Source organism: Eleutherodactylus coqui, chromosome 13 (genome assembly GCF_035609145.1).
Source record: "Eleutherodactylus coqui strain aEleCoq1 chromosome 13, aEleCoq1.hap1, whole genome shotgun sequence".
In the NCBI taxonomy this organism is placed as follows: domain Eukaryota; kingdom Metazoa; phylum Chordata; class Amphibia; order Anura; family Eleutherodactylidae; genus Eleutherodactylus; species Eleutherodactylus coqui.
In genome coordinates, this window is record NC_089849.1 from 11,588,900 (window position 1) to 11,594,975 (window position 6,076).

A 6,076-nucleotide genomic window follows, 5' to 3' on the forward strand; every position below is an offset into this window, starting at 1 on the left:
AGATCAGTAGACTTGACTGCCTAAAGAGAGAGAATCTGAGAGTTTAATCGGCAATGACTTGTCAGTGAGGCCGGTCTCTGTAAATCGGCTAGATGTGCACACCAAGAAAAGACTAAAGGACAGTTCATCAGGAGGTCTGCTGTAGGAGGCAGAACTCATAATAAGGACACTAAACATTGGGCAGGTTTCTAGCACTTGACTCCTGGTTTATGGACTGAATTATTTGGAAGCAAGAGGGAGAAGCGGAGGTCACCTAAAGGGTTCACTCACACAGGCATATTGGAGCTGCATATTACATGCACATAGTAGGCAATACAGTTGAATATGCATGTAAAATGCATGCTTACTGCATATTTTAATTCCCATAGCCTATAATGGGTGTATTAGGCACAAAAATAGGACATGCTAAGGTTTTTTTAGATGCGCGTAAAAAAACACATCTGAATAGCCCATTGTAAATCAATGGGCTTTTAGGACTTCGTATTACGCCCGTGTGAACGAGTCTGAAGGAATAGAGCACACCGTAAAAGGATATCGTGAGGGTATACTGTCATCTGCCTTTTGATAGACTGCAATGGTTTTTTCTGTGCTTCAATAAATACTGAACACGTTGGTTACTCCATCTGCTGCATCATATCCAGATTCCTGTGTCAAATGGACACTAAACCATTGTGCCAATGATTCCTCACATACCCTGATCAACTGCCCCCTAGTATTACCCATCACCTTGGGCCAATACAGTGACCTTCCCTACTGCGTTCCAACCGGCACCCCATAAGAAAAGCCTGTCCTGTGTCCAATGACAAAAAGGTATTCTCATCTCAGAAATGTATGGGATATTCACAAGATGCAACACATTTCTGATAGGTGAAGATCCCAACTGAGGGACCCTCATCTATTTAGAGAAAGGAGATTCCATATCACGACTGATTACGTAGTTGCTGCAAATAGCAAGATTTCTGCCCATTCTTCTAGGCAAAACTACTCCTACTCCTTCCAGTTAGATGGCTGTGTTGGTGGCACAGATTCTCAGTTGGATTGAGGTCCAGACTGGGACTCAGCCATTCCAAGACACTTCCATGCACCCTTTAAGTGTAGCTTTGGCAGTATGTCTATGGGGATTGTCCTGCTGGAAGATGAACCTCCATCCCTGTCTCACATCGCAGGCAGATAGAAGCAGATTTTCCTCAAGAATTGCTCTGTTTCCTGCCATCCATCTTTCACTCCTGACCAGTTTTCTGTCCCTGCAGATGAAAAGCCTCCCCATGACGCTGACATTGCTGCACTTGAATGTGGGATGCTGTTTTCGGGGTGATTAGTGTTGGGTTGGCTCCTCACAAAAAAGGTAGATTTATTAAGACTGGCAGAAATTATACATAAGAGTGTGAGTCCATGGCAGCCACGTCTCCTCCTGACAAGCTGCACGTCATTTTTTGGAAAGTGGTGCAGAGTGTTCCACCACTCAAAAAGGTCGCAGAACGTTTGCATAAGCTAAGCTTACACCAAATTTTGTGACATTTTTACAACAAATATGTTGAATAACTCTACCGCATCATGGTCAAAGAGTTCAGTTTTAGTTTCATCTGACCAGGGAACCTTTTTCTATGTGTCGGCTACATATAGGTTCAAATAGGTTTTCTATGTTTATCTTTAGGCTATGGCTTCTTTTCTGGGCTATTTCCCATAAAGCTCTATGTATGGTGTTCAAATTATAACATGCTATATACAGATCCTTCCGTCTCCTCTGTTAGTGGATGGCTTATAGCATTGCAGTGTCCCATAGGGAGACCCTGGACACCTGACATACACGGGGAGCTGGGAGGGTAAAGTGTTGGCATCTCATGGTGGCACTTACCAGGCTCCTTCCCAGAGGGATAACACGTAGCCAAGGCCAGAATATCACTGCAGGCCACCCCTAGGACGATGCCCAATACACAGGATAACAGGGGTTGTAGTTGTCACAGGTGAGGCCACCGTTCGTACACACACACCGACCATTCTTACTACTACGGATCTCTAGGAACGGTCAGAGCCTGGCAATAAACTTTACTTGAAGAACCTGAACAGATTATACAAGGCAGTTCAGTTAAAGATGTTACAGTGCAGGCAAATGACTTCACAACGGAGTACCTCCACACTGCTCTCATAAGCACAAAGATGCATGTGTTACCAAAGATTACTTTCTTGTAGTACCTCCACCCTAACTTGAAGATGCGTGGGTGTGACAATTAAAGGTTATACCTCTACACTGTGATCCTGGCTCTGGACGGCCGCGTAGGAAACTTAAACAAACAATTAGATAGTACTTCTGCACTGGTCTTGAGAAGAAGCAGTTGCTTACAAATGCTCTCTCACTCTTGGGGCCTCACTCCACACACATCCAGAACACATGCAGTACGGGAAATCTCTGCTTAGCTTCCCTCTTCACCACAAGAAGGCTGAAGGTGCCTTCATGTGGCTCTGTGTTAGGTGGAACTCAGGTGGCAGACAAAATGGAAGACCACTCCTAAGGCCTTTTCCCGCTCTCAAGCACTCACATTTATACCTTCTCTCACACCACGTGACATGACAGACTTGATACATTTACATGCAGGCTTGGATTTTATTAAAGTTAACCTCTCAAGTGCTGCACTGGAAATGAAAAGACAGGCTTGCACAGTGTGTCAATACAATACTAACATGTATGACATTTATGGAAGGGACCAGGATGATCTACTGGGCCCCTACAGCATCCTATATACAGATCCTTCCACCTCTTCTGTATAGTGTACAGCTTATAGTGTCCTATATACAGATCCTTCCGTTTCCTCTGTATAGTGTATGGCTTATAGTGTCCTGTATACGGATCCTTCCTTCTCCTCTGTATGGGATACGACTTATAGCATTCTCTATACGGATCCTTCAATCTCAGCTGTGGATCTTTGGAGCTCCTACAAAGTTATCGTTGGTGTCTGTTATTCCTTGCCTGGTCTGTGACGTTTGGTGGCGCCTTCTCTTGCCTGGTCTGTGACGTTTGGTGGCGCCTTCTCTTGCCTGGTCTGTGACGTTTAGTGGCGCCTTCTCTTGCCTGGTCTGTGACGTTTGGTGGCGCCTTCTCTTGTCTGGTCTGTGACGTTTGGTGGGGCCTTCCCTTGCCTGGTCTGTAGTTGCACCACGTCCTTTCCGTTATGTTACAATAGATATAATGGTGATCCACGTGAACCTCAAAAATTGGGATATGTTTTTCAACCCAACCCCGATCTCTACTTCTCCATAACGTTTCCTTTGAACTGTCTGGAGTTCCTTCTCCATGTTGCAGACTCCGAGGAGTTTCCCAGCCGGTGTATTTCTACTGACATCATGTGACATTTTGATTGCACACAGGGGAACATATGCAACTAATTATGTCACTTCTGGAGTTAATTGGTTGGACCAGATCTTATTTTGTAGTTTCACAGCAAAGTGGGTGAATATATACAAGAAGAGTGAATACATATACAGGGGGTAAACACATACAAGAGGGGGTGAATATATATACAGGTTGCGAATACATACTTGATACTTTTGCAAGGCATTGTAAATGGTTCCATTTACCAGCTTGATAATTGTATGCATGCATAGTGCTTTTTATTTTTTTGTGTTATAAATAACAGGTTCTTACTTAAATTAATTAGGAAAAAGGGTCAAAAAGTCATAATTTACTGAACACTTTAAGGAACAGTCAGCATTATGGGTACCAATATTTACAGGCAGCTGTAATATCTGGGAGGTGATCTGGGAAAATAGCAGCTAAAATAAGAATACATAAAAACAGAAGAAAAAAATACCCTAAAATACAACGATCCCTTGCAGGGAGCTGCAGCTGTGAGAGTCCCAGGTGAGAGGAGTCCTGGAGAACAGCCAGAACGGCCCCTCTGAGAGGGTCTCACTGGGGTCAGTGATCTGTGTGTTTCCTTCCTGAGACTGTCAGACACCTTCCTGTCCCAGGCATGAAGACAGAATAAAATCCAAGAGCTGGTGCGAGGGGGGCACTAACAAAATTGAGCCAACAAGAGCTGGCAGAGACGAAGAAGCCCCAGTGCCAGCCGCAGCTCGGGTCCAGAAGTGGCTGGCATCCAGCAGGCAGATGATTGCTAGCTGTAATTATAGCTCCGCTCTATAAGCACCTCACCTTCTCGGAGGGGTCGTGCTCCAGGAAGGGGTGTTTTCTGAAGTAGTTGTGTAGAGGTGTGTCAGTCATTGTGCTGCCAAATAACATTCCGCCTTGTTCGAAGGAATTTGAATGTTCAATGGGAAAATAAAAATTTTGCACAGGTCTCACAATGCCGGAGTACAGAACACGCATAGACGCACTGATCGGGTGTCACTGACTGGGAAAAAGTCACAAAAACAATGCATAATCGTACGTTATTCTAGACAACAAAATGCCGTACCAACGTTACAAAATGATTGCCCGAGAATCTTGCATCTGCAACTTTAGAAATAACATTGTTCGGCCGACTTCAGACCAGCAGTAAATGCTGAGGAGTTTGCATTGGAGTAGCTGCAGATATTCCGCTGTGTTTACCGTACAAGACAAGAGAATGAGATGTTACAAATCCTCACACGTCACTGAATTTTTTTTGCAATCAATTTGCAACAAGTTTGAAAACCTCTGGGGTTTACATTTGCACAGCTTGTCTATTTATGTCGCGTAAACTGAGCGTATAGGCAGCGGATTTTCACTTTAGTGATCAATGGGTAACATAAAAGCCAGAACCGTAATCTGCAAATAGAGATAGGCTAACTGCACACAGGCGAGAGCTATATCGAGCTTAGAAACTCGTCCCGATATTGCACTGGTCAACGTACGTTTTACCCATGGATGTGAGGCAATTTTCAGGGACAGGTGGTTGGGTTTAGACAGTTTTAAGAATTGCAAATTTTCAACAAAAAAAATTTTTTTTGTCCAATCTCACTCCAGTAGTTTGGTGATGTACGAAGTGACTCCATATCATTCAAACCTATTTAAAGATGCAACTAACTTATCAACATGATGCGAAAGTTTGATGAACCTGGCACAATTTTTGCTGCAAGGAGAAAAAAAGAGCTGCCAAAAAGTGGCATCAAAAACTCCCCTGATGATAAATTTCCCGTATTGTTTGCAGGGCATGCCATATTTTACCACTGAACTACAGCAAGCCCCTGGATGCTGCGTTTTCTGCCATAGAAAAAATGCCAGCACCTAAATTGCCAAATTGTTTTATGAAAGAAAACGGTGGGGAGAATTCATCAGCAGGGAAGTTTGGACAACTATTCTGGCAAATTTTCTTTTTCCACTTTAAAAGGTGACAAATTTATCAAATCTCACACGATGTTTATGAATTTGTCACCTTTTTATATATGTCTGGAGATGTGGAGTCACTTTGTACACTACCCGGATACTGGAGTGGGATTGCGACAAACCTTATGGTTTTTTTAAAAAAAGTTGCAATTCTTAAATCTGTCTAAAAACTTTTCTGTACTCAGAAACTGCCCCAGTTCTAAATACTTTGTAAAGGTGGAGGCGGAAGCAGCATCTGCTCTGCTTAGCAGAAATCAATAGTAAATTAGTTTAAACTGATTTGCGCTGAAGAAATTGAATCACGAATACCAGAATTCTAGCGCATCAGTAGTAGTAAATATGCAGTTGTATATAAGCCTAAACTTGGTATTATTTGACTGCCATCCACAGGGAGAACATGCAAATAATGGCGCAGGTGCTAGTGCAGTGGGCGAGGAGCGTGCCCATGGCCGAGGAGATAGCAGGGATAGAGATGTCACTTGTCATGGTGGCTCTACCATCTTCTTCCCCGTAAGGGATGAACGAGACCCGTCCAGGCCACTGCTTAGGGGGAGACCTCAGAAGAATAATGAACCGAACTGCGGTTCACGACTTACAGTTCAATGTCATGTGACGCCACCGTTCCTTCCTCTGCGGTAAAGCTGGATGATGAAATGATAATCCACACACACACCCAGAGTATAGTTGAAAACAAAGCCGGGATTGGTCCGCAAAGTTGCTTTACTGGAAACGCCAACACTAAACAATTCATCAGTACATAGGCCAGAGCAAAGC